This window comes from Corvus cornix, chromosome 4 (genome assembly GCF_000738735.6).
Source record: "Corvus cornix cornix isolate S_Up_H32 chromosome 4, ASM73873v5, whole genome shotgun sequence".
Lineage (NCBI taxonomy): Eukaryota > Metazoa > Chordata > Aves > Passeriformes > Corvidae > Corvus > Corvus cornix.
Window position 1 is genome coordinate 7,928,596 of NC_046334.1, and position 17,822 is coordinate 7,946,417.

The 17,822-nt window shown below is 39.4% G+C and overlaps 1 long non-coding RNA gene across 2 annotated transcripts in view; it reads left to right on the top strand.

Moving 5' to 3' along the window:
* The first annotated feature begins 884 nt into the window (after nucleotides 1-884).
* The window catches only part of LOC104693707, a 46,654-nt gene continuing 29,716 nt past the window's right edge, over nucleotides 885-17,822 (top strand). For both annotated transcript variants that reach the window (XR_752605.4, XR_002273506.2), the window contains exons 1-2: nucleotides 885-11,322; nucleotides 14,803-14,943. This is a non-coding gene — a long non-coding RNA (uncharacterized LOC104693707). The remainder of the gene's footprint in view (nucleotides 11,323-14,802; nucleotides 14,944-17,822) is intronic.

Consider the following 17,822-nt stretch of genomic DNA (forward strand, 5'->3'; position numbering starts at 1 on the left):
TGTCTTGAGTGATCTGTCTTAGTAGATTTTGTGCTGGGAGTTATGATCAAGCCAAACAAAGCCTAATAACAAACAAAACAAGTACTGTACACACTCCTCTGGATATCACATTTGTTACTTTTATTACATTCAGGTGCCCTCCTTTTAAAGAATGTGTTTCTACACAATGCTTTTAATTTTTTCCTCCTAAGTTTGTGGCTTAGCAATATGTGTTATTAGAATGTTTTGTTTTGTTTAAAGACAAGTTTGTAATTCATGAACAATCTAACCTGATTTTCTCTTCATACTTCACAGCCTGAATACAGACAAAGAAAGGCAGCTCATAATAAGAAGGCTGATGCCACCTGAAAATTTTGGACACCATAGGAGGTAGAAAAAAGTCACCTTCTAGGGACTTACATGCTTGTAAAAAGATGCATTGGAATTGATGTGATTTTTTTTTTTTTAATTTTTTTTTTTTTTTTTTTTTTTTTTTTACTCAGAATAAAAATGTTTTCAATCCCAGGGCACATAGGATTCTGTGGGGACTGGTCATGATGATGCCAGGTAGTATAGCTGTCCATTTTTATTAAAAATAGTAATTTAATCTCTCTTGGTGAGACAGGAGAGAGGGTCAAAGAGAGATGTTTACCCTTCAGTGACAATAACAGAGTCAGTAACAGATTTGGGATCTGCTGCCCATGGAGCTCTGGATGCAGCCCAGGACATGTTTGGCTTTCTGGGCTGTGAGTGCCCATGGCCAGGACATATCCAGCCTCTCCTCCACCAGCACCCCCGAGTCCTTCTGGGCAGGGCTGCTCTCCATCTGTTCATCCCCCAGCCTGGATTGATACTGGGGGTTGCTGTGACCCAGGTGCAGCACCTTGCACTTGGTCTTGTTAAACCTCATAAGACTCCCAATGGGAATTACAGATGGGCCAATTCCTGAGCGTTTCCAGGTTCTTCTGGAAGACATCCCATCCTTCAGAGGTATAAACCAGGCCCCTTAGCTTGGTGTCACCTGCTGAGGGTGCCCTCGATCCCTTTGTGTAATTAATGAAGGTACTGAATGACACTGGTCCCAACATAGACCCCTGATGGACACCACTTGTCACCGATGTTCTCTGGGACTCTGAGCTGTTGATCACAACCCTCTGGATGTGACCGTCCATCCGCTTTCTTACCCATCTAGCAGACCATCCATCAAATCCATCTCCCTCCAGTTTAGAGAGAAGGGTGATATTGTGGGAGACTGTGTCACAGGCTTTACAGAAGTCCAGATAAATGACATCTATAGCCCTTCCTTTGTCCACTTATGGAATCACCCCATCATAGAAGGCCTCTGGGTTGGTCAGGCAGGACTTGCCCTTGGTGAAGCCGTGCTGGATGTCCTGAACCACCTCCCTGCCCTCCATGTGCCTTAGCAGAGCTTCTGGCAGGGTCTGGTCCATGATCCTTCCAGGCCCAGAGGTGAGGCTGACAGGTCGGTAGCTCCCAACGTCCTCCTTTCTACCCTTTTTAAAGATGGGTACAGTGCTTCCTCTTTTCCAGTCACCTGGGACTTCACCTGACAGAAATCAGGTGACTGTACTTCATTCTTTTAATCCTTTTGCAGCAAGAAAAGGCAAATTTTGTGATTTTTGTGGTACAAATTAAAAAATGGTGATCACTAGCATTGCAGTGAATATCAAATGAATATATAATAACAGAACATTAGGAAACAATTAGAAAAACTGCCTAGACATTATTAATTCATGTGCTATTCATTGTACCAACATTGATCATGTGAAAGAAGTGTGGTGTTAGTTACATTTTAATCATTCAGTGTTGAAGAAGGACTAATTATTTTCAAATAGCGATGGGAAGGATCCAGTTTTATAAAGAAATCATGGAATATCTAATTTACTCCCGCAGCGTTTTAATAGGGAAACATATGGCTGCCATTATTTGTAGGACAATGGGGGATATCACAGCAATTGCTCATGTTTCAACTCTTACAAAGAAGGTAGAGGTAGTGTTGCCGTCACAGGAGCCTGTGTTAACTACGGGATGGGTGTGCTGTGCAGCACCTCTTGTTCCTTGCCCATCCAGACTAGGGCTTGACCAGGCTGAGCATTATGTCCCTTCCAGCCAAACTACTTGGATTTCTTCAGAGCCTTCAGAAAAGTACTGGGGAATGAGAGCAGCAGGTAACTTTCTTCATGGACTCAGTGTCAGTGAGGGACATGCCTGCAATGGATAAAACTGGATAATAAAGGGAGTAGGACTGTTTGTGTCCATCTCCCTGCTGCCCCTTTCCTCCACTGTGGAAAGCATTTAGGGGCTTTCAGTCCCCTCTGAAGAAAGAAGTTACACATTTCTATTTGGAAAATTATCTCTGATCTTGCACAGGTGTATGCTGGAGAGGACACCTGAAAGTTTGGTGCCTCGTTCATAGGAAAGTTTCTCAGGTTGAGGGGGTATGCAGAGGCTCAGATAAGGTGCTCAGGGGTTTAGAACCTGGTGGAGCAGCTGTGAATTAGAGAAGCAGATACTGACATACTTCATGGTCAAGCTGCCAAACTCCAAGCCCATTGGATGTTTTGTATGTGATAGCTCCTTGGATTTTGTTCTCCCTTCTTCCCTTCTCTAGGCAAAGTACCTCATAAATGTTTCCAAATGGAGAGGTGGACCTCTAGGGACTTCTCTGCTACCCAAATGCACTTCTGTGAGCTTTACTTCCTGGAGTGACATCCCCATGGGTGAAGGCTTGGCAGGCTTGCTTTGAAAATAGCATGTGTCTTGCTCTTATTTCTGTATCTTGCCATAACTTGTGTTTTAGGAGACCTCAGATCAGTTGTAATGATACAGTCAAAACACAGAAGGACAGCTGGGTGATGAGAATCAGTGAGCTAAATCTGGGATAATTTAAGCAGTTATTTTCGCTTTAAATGAATAGTGCTTGGAAAAAGCTCAAGAACATGGGTTCAGATCAGTGTAAACAAAGCCCACTGTAGCTTTTTGGCTTTATACTCTGTCTATTTTGCATGTTAGAGGAAGGTACAGATCAGCTTGTAAACTGTAGTAACGTACAGTTAGTATTGTATCAGGTTTCCTTGGGTATATTGTCTTTTGTGTAACCTCTGAGTTTGGTGTATTTATGTTATTTGGGGGCAAAAATAACACATATTTTCTCTGTGTATATTGGCTGGTTTAAATTCACAGAAAAGGCAACATGTTCTTGCTTCAGTATTGGACTCCGAGTGGATGCTTCTTATTATATTATCTTCCTTAGATTTATATAGTATTGATGAAATTGAAAATCAGTGACCTGACAAAAACAAAATAATACAGCATGAAAATTGCTACCATGATTTCATGCTGTGTTAATGCAAGGATGTCATTCCTGCTTCAGAATAATAACAGTGTTTTGCTTCTGAACTTACAGCATCTCTCTCTATCCCTCTCTTCCTCTTCCCACCCCTCCTTTTCCTTTTAAAGAGAGTTGATGCCACAATGAAATTTTTTTTAATCACATATCTTGGCTGTTTGTTAGTGAGTAACCACTACTAACAGGTAATTTTTCGAAGCAGATAGTGGAATGTCTGTATTCCATAAGCATATGCAGAAATGCAGAAAGAATCAGGCAGAACAGTCACTATAACGTGGCTAATTGCAGAGTCTGGGAATTTTTTTAGTTGTTCTTCCTCAAGGAGCCATCATTCAGGCTGCATGGCAGCACTCTTTGTATTCCCACAGGGCACTGCTTGTCTTGGAATATGCAGAAGTGATATTTGCTCTCTGTTCTTAACAATTCCTATTCTCCTACAGGTGCCAGAAAAGATTTGAGGAAAGACACTAAATTCTGATTAATGTACTCACTGAAATTGCAACGATGTGATCAGGTTTCATATTTTAACTGATTAGAGACCTCCTTATTGAACCTTCCTATGTTGCCAAGAATGGTAGAACCTACAGATTTGATGTAAACATTCTAAGTTTGATATGAAAGGTGAGGAGCTACTTGGCAAATTCTGCCATGTGGGAAGTGTCTCTTTCAGATCCCAGATACCTGTTCAGACTCTGCCATCATAAAGACTTATCTGTTCTGAGAGGGAAGGAGCAAACACCAACTCTGAAGTCAAAGGCCAGCACCAATTCCACTTCATTCCATCCTGTCCCTCTGTTTATTCATTGCTTGCAGAAGAGGGTGGGTGTGGCTGTTTATGTGTGTACAGAATGAAATGACTATCTCTGCTGTACTTCATGGAGGAGATGGAATGGGGACAGGAAGAAACAGAGCACCATGCCCTCTCCTCGTGCTCTACCTGACTTGGCTCAAGAATAGAGGTCAATTTAAAAAACCAAACAAACAGACCTTTTCCCCAACCCAAGAGATAGTTTCTTGCATGCACAGCAGGGAGCTGAAGGGCTGCTGACACAAAATCTCTGTGTGTGTATTTGCTTTACAGTTAAGTCACTCGCCCACTCTCCTTGAGGTCTGAACTGGTTCAGAATCTCTTCTCACATACAAGGAGTTTCCGTGACCTTGGTTATTTTAGGCAGAAAATAATTTATGGTTCAGTGAGCCAGAGAGAAAATACATGTGAACATGAGGCTTAGTGGTTTGTAGTCACCTGAGGCCTCCATTTTCCATGCTAAGGACAGATTCAGCCCTAATGTCAGATTTTGACACAGGCATTTGAACTTCTTTTCCCAGCTAAGGTGGCTCATATGCTGCAGAATTCTCCAGTTTAGCATTGTCCTCTGTAACCTCATAGCCTCCATGAGGAGTGTGAGGAATGTCCTGATGGGTATGGTAACCCACCTCTTTAAAGACAGATAAGAATATGGAGTTGAATTCCCTGACCATAGGAAATAATTCAAGCAGCCTGGAAGAGTGGAAGAGTGTTCTCACTGTTTATGAGCTGTTTTGTAGGGTCAAATAAGAGGTACCTCATCCTGTATCCTAATTAAAAAAACAAGGACAACCTCTCCTTTATCTTGAAAGAGGTAATATTGGTCACTTCTTACTTAAGACAGAGGTTTTTTGTGAAGTCACACTTCTATTCTGTATGCTTATTAATAAACTCAAATGGTTCTTTGCTGAGCAGGCTAGTTCTGCTCACCAGCTGGGTTGTCATTCTGTCATGTTCTCTTCTTAGAATGATTTTCAGAATTTTCAATCTCTATCAGATAGTACTAGGACAAATACAAAACAGGTGATAAAGGAAAAAAGAAAGTCTCCTTCCAAAGGATAATTTTTATTTGCTGAATTAATTTTATTTTGGAACCAAGTGTTTGAAATCCATCACTAACTCCTGCTTGCCTTTCAGGGTGCCTGAAGCTCTCTGTGCTTTGTCTTGCTAATAAAGTGTTATGTGGTTCAGTTTTACGTTTGTTTCTTAAACTGCTCTTCTCTGTTGCCACTGTTTTTTCCAGTTGTTTGCAGTTTTAGCATCTCTTGTTTGTTTTCCCCCCCTGCTGCCTTTCCATTCTTGCAACCCTCTAGGGTTTTGCCGTGAACTGCCCATCTGATGGGTTTCCTGCAGACTTTATTTGATTGCTGGAGCTCTAGCATTAGCTGCACTGAACACTGGAGCACCATCCATGGGCTCTGCGCTCCCTGGTGGGAGGCCAGGTGCTCCAGCCACTCAGCTCCAACGCCTGATCCAGCTCCGAGACTGGCTGGTATCAGCCAGACTGGAAGAAAGGAATTTTTTGGTCTGTTCTTTCATTTTTATATATTTATGCCAAAGGATTCTCCAAGTGTGGTTATTTAGTTGTTTGGATTTTGCTGCTGCAGCAGCAAATAGGGGACTATTGTAACTTAATGAAGTCTAACCTAAGTATAGCAATGTCATGTGAGGACCTTGATTTCTTTGTGCTTTTTACTAAAATGATGGGGTTTTGGGGTTTTATTTGTGTGAACAACATCTTTTTCCACCACAGATAAAATGTTTTGAATGAGTATGATCTGTTCCTAATTACTTGTTATGAAAACCAGATTTTTATTACTGATAGAAGCATGAGGCGAAAAAAGAGGTATAGAGTTTAACAATCTTTATGATAGAATTTAAATTTACCATAAAATTAAACCCTGAAATTGAATTACATTAATTGATTTAAAACCTTTGAGGAGTTGTTCATTCAGTCTTGCATCTTGTTGAATCTTTCAAGAGATTTTTTTAGGAGGATATGTACAGGATGGCGGTTAACACTGGGATGGAGATAAAAGTCAAAAGATGTGTTTTGTATCATATCCTTGCTAATACATTTAATCAATATAGTTATTGATATTAAACATTGTGTTTTTGCAGATATGTAGAACTGCCCACATACTGTATGAAGACAAAGTAATCATATCCAACTAAACAGTGTAAAAAAGAATATGAAGGAGGGGATGGAACAAAAAAGAATGATAGAGTGATTGTTGTTATTATACCAGAACACGTGGGCTTTGATTTTTGTACTTACTTTTCCTTTTCTTTTCATCATGGGAGAGGTCTTTTTCAGAGCTTACAGAGTTTTGAAAATTTTTTAATGGAATTTTTTTGGGAGGATATTTTTAGTCATGAAGAGTCAAAGTGGGGGGTCATAAAGGGAAAGGGCATGTTGAGTGGGGGAAGAGGGAGAATTGGAAGATGGTGCAGGAGGAAGGTGGGGTGGACGTGAGAGCAGGGGTGCTGGTGCTCTGGGGGTTGCCAAATGCAAAAATGGCCCAAGAGAAAACCACAGAGAGCAGAGTGGTCATAGTAGCAGGGCCAGGTTTGTGGTTCCTCTTCCTGGGGAGAGTTTCTTTGTTTGCAGAGACAGGAATCTCCGAAGGCTTTTTTATTAGCCAAACGCAGGACAAATGACTTTGTGGCAGTGGGAGTGTAAAGGACTGTTAAAAGTGCGAGGTGATAATGGGCCATGATTTTCCATCCATAATCAGCCATGATTGTCCATGATAGAGATGCTGAATACACCCCCACCCGCCCCTCCCCCATCCCAAGTCATGTTCATACCTTCCCAGTTTCTGAGAAATCAAACCTACATCTAGGTGCAGATTCCAGACTCCGTGGTTGGATCATTTTTGATTTCTTGCTGAGAAGAGTTTTCTTCCTGATATTTTAAAATTCTTCTGCAATTAGAAAATAATGCCTTTTCTAATGCCAGATTAAATGCTAATAAAATGTCACATTTAAAACCAGGTGAAGAACTGTGAAGTACACAGATGGTTCCAAAGAGAAATGGTGATATTCTGATTTATTTTGTTTATTTCTATATAATTTGTTTTTCGGTTCAAATGCAAGAATGGTTGATATTAAAGTACATTGTGAATGCAATGGGTCAATTTCACATTTGCGAGAACAAATTCAGATAAAAACAAGATATGAATTATTAATGAGCTTAATTCATCATTGGCACACTGTGTCTTTAAATGTGGTGGTTGTTTGTTGTTGGAACCCTAAATTTCACCTATATATCCTCCTAAAATAAACAGCAATTGAAACAGCATATTTTGGTTTGATGTAGAATTTCTCAGATTTTAGGTGAATTCTATAGATGCTGTTAGGCTAGATGAACACATTTGTTCTTTATGTCTTTTTAATTCCTGAAGGCACACTGTGCAACAGGTTTACAAGTCAGTTGTAGCAATTAAATTAGGCCACTGGGTCCCTAAATCAAGTGCTCCAGGCCAGAGTGGAGGCAGAGGCTGCCCTCACACTCTTCCTGCCGGGAGGTGAAAAGCTGGGAGCACTCCACCTCTGCGGCGCCACGTGTCAGATGCAAAGTAAACTTGCCTGCATAGGCCCACATCAGCTGCGAGGTAAGCTATCTGAACAGCCGCAGGTAGGTTTTTGTTTTGCGTGTGCTGTGTTGCTTTAGGGGCGATTTCAAGCAGTGCTTTCCAAGAATACGCATCAGTGGTTTTCCAAAAGCCTTGCAGAGATCCAAACTGATCTGCCACAGTATATACCACCTCCTTGTGGTATCCTTATGGATAGGAACTGCTTTGCTGTTTCTCTTGCTTCCTCTTATTAAACGTGATGTGTTCAGAGAAGGTTAATCCAGAAACCATCCGTGTCTTCTTCAGAAACTGGAATGCCAATTTCGGCCAGTTACTGACAGAGGATTTAAATAGCAAGCAGAAAATTCTTCCTACGTATGATCAGGAAGGGACCTAGCAATAAGTTTTTTGTAGGTGCAGGCTTGTCACAGTAAATGGCAAAGTAGTAAATCTGCTCCATGTATTTATGTTCTGCTTTAGGTTGCAGAAAATTCCACAATTCTACTTCTTTATTGCATAGCTTGCTCTTGCTAGTTGCTGTACAGTTACTGAATTAGAAAGTCAGATGAAATTACAAAAAGCCATATAGAATAGATATGAGTTTGAATTAGTGTAGTGCAAAGTAGTTGTTGTTCATGGATACATTTGCTTTGTTGTTGGAATACGTGTGTAGTGATACAATGCTTTGTGAAACTCATGAATACTTTTATCAAGATAAAAACAGAAGATATTTTTCTCTGATTTATTCCATTTTAGGAATTAGAGAAATTAAGCTTCCTTCTCTTTTAATTATATTTTACAGAGAAACTGTAATCTCTTAATCTCTGTGAAGCTTCTCCCTATTAGTTTACCCATTGGCATTGGCTGACATGGAGCCAGTGGAGCCTGCAGTTGGTATTCTGCAGCTGAGAGGGGTGTATTCAGGAAGCAAAGGCTAAATTTTGCCTGCATATGTGCAACTTGCTTTGACTCCAGGGCAGGCGATTTGCACTTGGGGTACATAATAAATTGATTTGTCAGTTCAGTGACCGACTTAAAAATAAATACATTAGAATGGTTCCAGTTGACAAGAAACAGATCTTTCTTTACTCCTCCACTTTTTTTTCCATCTAATCAAAGCAAGATGCTTTTTTCAAGCGAAAAAAATGCATTCCATAACATTTTAGATAAAAGCAAAAGCTAGATTTTCAGGATGATATAGACACTATCACAAAACAGGTGCTGCAGTTTTCTTATGTATATTGAAACAGTTCAAGTCTCTACTGATTTTAAGTAGATGGACTTTTTTCCCCGCTCACCTAACTTAGAAGAAAATGTCCTTACTGTGGAGTTATATGCTATTACAGAATGTTGTATTTTTCTCCTGGAACATCTCCACCAGGTATAAAATGCTTAAGCAGCTCTTTTCATCAGCAGCACAAAAAATTGCTTTACAGCCTGATGCTAAGAACATTCTGGGGATTCCCAGGTTACTGTATTAATGAGTCCAAGTGCTCAACAGAAAAAAACCCAATAGACTGAGGGGGCACCAGCCCACAATTCTTCATTACTTTGTGTCTAAGGTATTTTCCTAAATGCTTGATTTGGTTCAGAGAGAGATTAGATTTGTATCTGAGCCTCTAACAACATGTTCTAATTGTTGGGCCACAAAGCCAGAGAGCTCCTTTTTTGTGCAAAGTATTGTGGAGCTAAAAGTTATTAAAATATTGTGGGAAAATGAGAAGGAGCCACTTTGACATTAGCAGATCACTGTCTACAACTACCTGAAAGGAGATTGTGGTGAGGTGTAGGCTGGTCTCTTCTACCAGGTGACAAGTGATACGATGAGATGAAACAGCCTCATGCTGCACTGGAGAGGTTTAGATTGGATAGTAGGAAAAATGTCTTCACTGAAAGGCTTGTCAGACATCGGAACAAGCTGCCAAAAGAAGTGGTTGAGTCACCATCCCTGGAGATTTTTAAAAGACATGTAGATGTGGAACTTGGGGACACGGTTTAGTGGCAGTGCTTGGCAGTGCTGGGCTGACAGTTGGACTCAATCTTAGAGGTCTTTTATAACCTAAAATTTCAGTGATTGTATGAAGTAGTCATTGGGACTTTTGTTTCTTTTTTATTATTTGGTGGGAGTTACTCAGTGTGACTGCTCCACAGTTACTTTTGGAGGAAGAAGTGTTTACTTTAAAAATAATTAATCCAAACTTAGGAGACAGATTTTACCTTTTCTTCCAAAACCTTGTCTGCAAATGCATAAGAGTGCAGTTGAGCAGGAGAGTTTTTTCCAGGCTGAAATGAGAGCCTCACTTCACATAGGTGAAGATGTAGGCATCTTTCCTGTCGTATTTCACCTTATTTCTGTGGGGAGTAGATGGTAGGTAGGATCCTCACAGAAGGGTCTTCAAAACGTGGCAAGAAAGAGAAGGGTCATAGTCAGAATCAGTGGACACTTGTCATTTCTTTCTGTAACAGTGATAGAAATCGCCTCAAGAATCAAGGCAACCTAGAGAAAATGATCGGAGCTTGGGAAAATACCACAGCATACGATCCAGCCACCTCTGCTACAAATGAAACATATTTACTTTTGCTGTCATATGATTCTCATCATACATTATCAATTATTCTGTATCTCTTAATTTTAGATTCTTCCTGCTATTTGCAGCAGGGAGTGTGGTTCTATAAACCTGATGCTTTTTAAATGGGAAGGCCTATAGGTCTCTGTTCTTAAGCGATGCATGTGAATAGCATTGCTGTTTGATGAAAAATGTAAAACATTTTGTGGAATTGCCTTGATTTTCCATTTCCTTGAGTTTGGAAAGAAAAAGACATACAGTTTGCAGTCTGAGAGTTTAATATATTTGAAATGTATGGTGAAATGTTTTTTGGTCATGAGAATTAAATTACTTGCATTATTATAATTTTAGCATGGTGATATTTTAATTTTTGCAGAATTCTCTACTGCACTTATGTATCCAGAAGATATTTTCCCTTTTAAATGCAGTGAGGACACACTATGTCTCTTAAAGTAATACTCTCATAAAAAGTTGCAAGAATTAGCTCCAGAAAATATTCTTGAAGCTAAACTTCATAAAGACAATGGTATAATTGGTTGTGCAGAGTCATTATTCTTTTCATCCATTCCTTTGTTGAGACAAGTTAGTGCAAAATGTTACCTGCCTGGTCTGGCATAATGATTTGAAGCCAGTGGCAACTGTCATGATTTCAGTCTCCTTTTCAGACCCCCTCTCACCATTTTTCAGGCACTCCTAGTGTCTGGCATGGTATTTTTAAATGTCTTCTGATCTGTGCCGTTTAACATCGACATTTCACTCAGTTTGGACAGTTTTCCTTTGTGTGACAGTTAATTTAAACCTTGTGCTTCTGTTCTAGCATAATTTCCCCATCCTCTTCAGGTGAGCAGCCTCTTACCTGAAGCCACAAGCCACTTGCTTACATTTGTTGAAGAAATCTTGTTACAAGACCTTGAATAATTTATCTGCTTGAGTTTTTCCAGAAGTCGCATGACCAATGGCCTTGAAGGACAGCAGTGTAAGGAAGACCAGCACTGGGAATGTCCAGCTCCTCATGAAGAGGTAGCTTCATTGTGTGAGCCTGTGGTGACAGGCACTGGATTTTTGCATGGTGCCCTGAGATGGCTCTGTCTGCTTGCAGTGTGTGAAAAACAGCCCCAAACGGCTTCCTCTTTGAGTTGGCTTGGCTCTGTTGGTCCCAACTCCTTTTCCTCCCTGCCAGAAGGTTCAGGGGACAAGAAGCTTGGAGATTCATTTCGGAACAGAACTCCAAGCAGTTTGTGACTGTACCTCAGAATTGTGTGTCTACGAACACATGGGTTAAATTTTTTTCATTCTTTGAGAAGGAAAGTGGAAGAAAGCTGGTTGGCTTTTTGTAAATATAATAATTTTTTGAGTATACTGTCTGTCTGAGTCATGCAAAATCTCAGTGATTCCTCACTGTGAATAGGGTTGCCTAAAAATAACTTTAGATGTTCAAATGTTTTTTGTTACTTCCAATTCTGTCTCAAATTTTTGAGAAATGTACTTTATTCTGCTAACTATGTTCCCTCCTATACTTGGTAGGCTTTTTTTTTCTTTTCTCTCTGTATATGTACCTATTTGCAAATGCTCAGTAGACTAATTAAGGTTTCTGAAGGTTTAACCTCGTCTTATACAGTAGATCCTGAGACTTGCCATGGTGTTATCTCAGTAGGCTGCAGGGAAGGGCTCCAGAAAGTATTGTGTAATATTGCCAAGCAGGGCTTTGCTGTTGAAATTACTTATGCCACAGAGCTTAGGCCAGTGTTAATGTGACAGGAGAGGTTTAATCCTGTGGAAAGGTGTTTCCATCACGTGGTTTTTAAAGAAATTTTATCAGGTGAGTCTAAAAGGAACTGTGCTGTTTGTCTATTATTTAAAGGAACTGTGCTATTTGTATATTATTTAATTGTTCTTTAAATTGTGAAAGGAAATAATATTTTTAATTAATTGGCAAACAAAAGCAAGTTATATACTTTGCTTGTAACTGAACACATTGGAATGGTTCTGCATCAGCTGTTTTTATGTAAAGGAAACTTATTTCTGAAATAATTGCAAAAGTATTAGGGGAACCCTCCCACCCTAGTTATTTCAAAGGAGATGCAAGACAGTTACAGCAGCTTAGGTCAGCCAGATCCTGCTCTCCTTGATGTCACGGTGTGATGCCATCAAACAGCGCTAGCTTCTGATGCTGTACCTTTTATTTGATAAAATGATAAACATTTAAAATGCCACTGATCTTACCTCATGGAACTATTGCTAGTTCTTTTCCTTGAGATTTTGCACCCTAAATCTGGAATACTTATTATTTTCTTATAAGAGCTTCTATTTCCCTACTATTTGTGTTACTTATTTTTGCCAAAGCCACCAGGTGGCTTGGCCTCGACCTGGCTCATGGCAGAACTCCCACTGCCCACACTGGCTCGCAATGGGCAGAGAGAGAGACAGAGATCTTCACTGGATTTGCAGTAGTCAAAAAATAATAGAGGGTAGCGTAATTTATATTTTTGGGTTTGTTGATTGTCCAGATAGTGGATGATGTCATTAGCCTGTGTTTGGGCTGAGTACACAATGTATACACATCCCAGAGCAAAGATTTGTGCCAAAATTACACCCTCTCCTATAGCATTGACAAGACTCAAAAAATACACACATACATAAAAATGAAAAAACTAAAAAAAAAAAAAAAAAAAAAAAAACCACGGAAAGGGAGAAAGAAATCCTCTTTTGTTGTGTAATAGTGAAGAGATGTATCAAAATCCATAAATTAGGCACAACTTTAAAGCCACATATAATTTCAATTACATACATCTGTTTCTCCTTAGGAAGAATGAAGTGAGGTCAACAACTAAACATTTTACAACCATCAAGATTCTGGGATGCTTTTTAAGCTATATACATATGTGATTTGTAAGAAACCTATTTATATGTAAAATTTCTCATTTGAACATTCATTCCTTTTATTATGCAAACACCAAATTTTTTGGAAGCTACAGGCTTCAAAGTGCAGTGAATGCATGTATTTCAGCCCAATGTTATTGCTCTAAGTTTTTTCCATTTTAACCCCCTGATGTTTCTGTCATCATGAAGAAAAATATCTGTTTAACTTTCAGATCTGTAGATAGTAAGAAATATATGTGGCATAGATTTTCTTTAAGAAAATTATGTCAAAGGTTTCTGACCTCTTTGACAAAAAAAAAAATTAAAGCCTTATCGGAGGTTTTTGAGGGAAGATGGGCAAGGGAGGAACGTTATATGCTGGGAATCAAGGCAGAACATTTTTTAAATCTTTGAATTATATGTAATTTCATATATTTGAGTGGCACTTCCTTTCCTTCTCTCACCCAGTACCACTCACAGCCTTGAACAGAGCCCGGTTCATACAGCTGTGACAGTCTCATTGTGACCCTGGTGAGGGTTATGTCCAAGATGTGGCATATATCATCATTTTACCAGTGATGTTAATGAAGTTGATGACTTTACTTGTAAGGTTTTTAGTAACACAGAATAAAATGGAAATACATTTTGCATTCATCCTAAATGTATGATATAATGTATTGACCCCCCTTGAGTCTGCAGACTTTTTGAATTCCTCAAATATTAAAAAGTGAGCAAAGACTTAAGTAAGCTTGCTCAACAATAAATCAAACAAGAAAGCAGAATCACTTGGAATACATAATCATAAAACCTTCATGCATAAAATAAAAAGCAAAATACTGACCTAAATTGTTAATAACAGGAAAAGTCTGTTAATACCTGTTGTATAAACCCCTAATCTTTACAGTTGTTAACAGAAACTGAAGTGCATGCATAAAAAACCTCTCTTCACAGCAATGCTGTTATCCACATCAATCAAGATAATCCCACAGTAAAACCTTGCTAAAGAGGAAATGTGGCATGTTTGGATAATGTCAATGATTAGAAAACATGTCCCAGAAAATGCCATGCAAAACAAGTTTAAATATTAATGCACACCTTCCTAGCCCTTTTCCAACTGAGAGTCTCAAATTATTTACGTGGACCTCAAGGACTGAACTCTGATTTCAGTTCCAGATGTGAAACAAACAGAAGTTTCTGTGTATTTGAAAGCAAAGTGTGATTCTATACCACAAAACTTCACAGCTGGTTTTTTTTTTTTTCACAAAACATGAAGGGTAAATTGAGTCACAGAGCAGGGACATGACTGATTGAATGTGAACACAGTGAACCACAGCACATAACAAACCTTGCTGTCTCTTATTGCCACTTCCTCCTTCATGGCTCAAGGAAACACGCTGCTGGTTGAAATTCATTCTGTCTTAGGCTGACAATGTATTTGATCATAGCTCATCAAAGAGGACAATTTTGTTCTTTAGACCACAGTATAAATTAAATGCCTGGAAGATTTTCATAGGGTGTATAGTATGTTCTGGAGAAATCATTGAAAAAAAAGACAGAATTACACACTAAACCTCTGTGAGCAATCATGTCCTTATGTTCTGCTCTAGATTGATGGTAATTGAATATGATTTGCACTTGCAGGTTGGCACTCATGGACTGCTAATCACTTGGGAAAATACAACACATTGCGCTCTCGAGTGCTGTTCCGCTATTGTTTCTCAGGGCAATCAAAGAATTGGCTCTCCTTGTGTGCTTCTGAGGAAGGTGGTATTAAAACAATATGTAAGTGAAACAGAATTAGCTCAGTTAATTTTAGATGGCTAGAGTTTAAAAGTCTAGATCTCAGCTGGTTCTTGTGATTTCACGAGACTGGAGTATATTGTCCTATAAAATGCCTTTTTCTCTCCACAAACTTAGCAGGGACCTTCTTATGCAGATTCGGATGACTATGTCATAGCTATCCAAAGTTAGTGAGGTGGATCTCACCTAAAGTTAAATTGAACAAGTCACCTTTCTGCAGAGCTTAGCAAAATTGGAGCCTTTTGAACTTTCTGGAGCAGTGCAGCAGCCAAACCCTACAGAAACCAACGGGCATGGGAGAAACACAAAGGAAAGAGTGAAAATATAGTAGAAGTAATGTTCACACTAATACAAAAAAATTGCATAAACTCTGTTTCAGTAAGAAGGTGGTTAGGTTTGTCAATGAAACCTGTCAATATTATAATTGATGAGAAGTCTCACAATGCCATAGCAGAACTCATTATTCAACAAGCTCTCAGTTCAGCTGCGTGAAATGCTGTGTGGCTTTAAGGAAACAGCTGAAAACCTGGATGATCAGCTGGGTAGCGTTACCAACTAAGCAAGGAAGTGTGAGGAAGTATGCCATGCTAAAGCACATCTTTAATGAAGGGCTGCCTGGAAAGACCACATGTAGGAAAGGGCTTGGGTTGGGGTTTTTTTAAGGTTTTAATTTTTAAAATAGAAGAAATATGTTATTTCTGACCTCCTTTCTGGGAAAAGAAAAAAAAAAAGAAATTAATAAATTACTTTATAATAATTTAAAAAATTAAGATATTATTTGTTACAGGAACAAGCATCCTACCTGTAGAGCTTCTAAACTGTGATTAAATAGTTTAATTGTTTTAATTTAAAAAACAGCAAACAACTGTGACCAAAAATTTGTAGGGCACCTTAGGCACAAAGCAGAGGAAAATATGATTCTGGCAGTGGACTGAGCTGTAGGAATACTGCTCTCACTTTGTGTTTCACTCTCTTTATGTTAAACATTTATGAATAGCATGTGCTTTGACCTAGATGGCTGCAGAAGGATGTAGGATCCCCATACCTTCAAGAACATCCAAAATCTGGAGGTTTGTTTGTGTGGGCTTATGCTGATCATATATAACCTCTTCAAATAAGTGGGAGTGGACTTGGAAGGTAAAGCATGCCTTGTGCTGTACATTGCATAAACCTTGTTGTTTTGGGCTTTTTTTTAAATCCATGTTAGCAATGAGCAGTGCCAGGGCATGCTCACTGGCCCCAGGGCCACCAGGCGGCATCTGGCCATGCTATTAAACACTCCCAACATCCAAAGGTGGAAGGACTGCATCCAAAATGCCCATGGGGAACACACTTAACCTAATGTGCTGCACTGCAGATGGTGCTATCCAAAGAGTACCAGGTCACTGCACCAAAGGTGTGACAAGGGCAATTTTAAGGGTTTAATAACTGCAAAGAGATGAATTCTTGTGAGCAGGAATGGTTTTGGCTCCTGAATTTACCGGAATAGCTGTAGTGCTGGTGAACCAGGATTTTTGACAGTATACACAGACATTTCCTTTAGGAAACTAAGCATTTTTGAAATGAGAAAAAATGTTTTCACTTGACTGTCACTGTTTCTTAATCATAGTAATTATCAGTTGTGATTATTAATGCCTGGTTTAAAGGTGAGACAGAGTATTATGGCTAATAGAAGTATTAACTAGAGATGGATGTTACCAAATATATGAGGATGTATTTCTTCTGAGGAAACAGAGGACACAAAATGTACAAGAAAGAGGGTCAGAGAGAGATCAATAAAAACATGTCATTACAAAGTTGTCTGTGAACAATTTACTTAGGAAAGAATAGAACCCACCTCTCTGTTTTCAAGGAACAGGTCTAAGGCAAGCAGGAGGAAATATTTTTTTCATAAAGTTGTAATTAAATTGTAGAATTTGGTTCCAGATAAATGGCAGATAGGCAGTTCAGGAAGTCCTTAACCTTCTGACTGCCAAAAGCAGTTTGCTAAGCAGGACCAGTCTGTCCTTACCTTGTTTCTCCCATGTCCCCTAAGCATCAGCTACTGTCTGCAGCGGGAGGCAGGATTTAGCCATTTCACTCTAACCCAGCATGACTGTTTCTACTTTTCTGTAGCCCAGATCATGTGTGGGGAGACCATAAAAAGGAATGGGCAACATTTGTTGACAGCATTTTATTCTTTTTCTTTATCACCCACTTGTCAGCAGCCCTGAGATGGTTTTAGAACTCAGCAGAGCAAAAGAAGCGTTGCAAGAGGCACTGGAGGGGAAGTTATGACTCTAAAGCATTTGTTTGCCTCATTATGCTAATTTCTCCATTATCTCTGGGGTAGCGCCACATGTTGATCCAGGTGAATTTACATTCAGGTCTTTATGCCATTGTTCGTGGGTTCTCACTCTGTAAAACTGGGATGCTGTCATGAGAAGTAGTGATGGCAAATAAACCATCTGTGAGATTCTCAGCTTGTGTTACAGTAACGGCCGTCAAATTCTCCATAACATGGGTTTTTAGATACAGTGCCATAATAAGTTACCAGGGAATAAATCATGCAGTCCAACCAGGGACTAAACCATGTAGTCCAACATTTATACAGTCAGGCAGCAAAAGCAAAGATCTTCAGGTTCATACCTGAGTAAGTGCAGCAGGACTGCTGCTGCTGACACAGGGAGGCTTTGGAAGCCCTATATACATCACTGCAAACCGTAGATATTTGTCACCTCTGTGGTTTTGGGCACTCTAATTTTTACTCAGGAACATGTGAAATGTCTGAAGGTGGGAATCTCATCCTCCAGTTTCCCCAGTTATAAAGTAAAAATAATTTTCCTGTTGCAGGGTGTTACGATTGTTTAAGTTACCTTGAG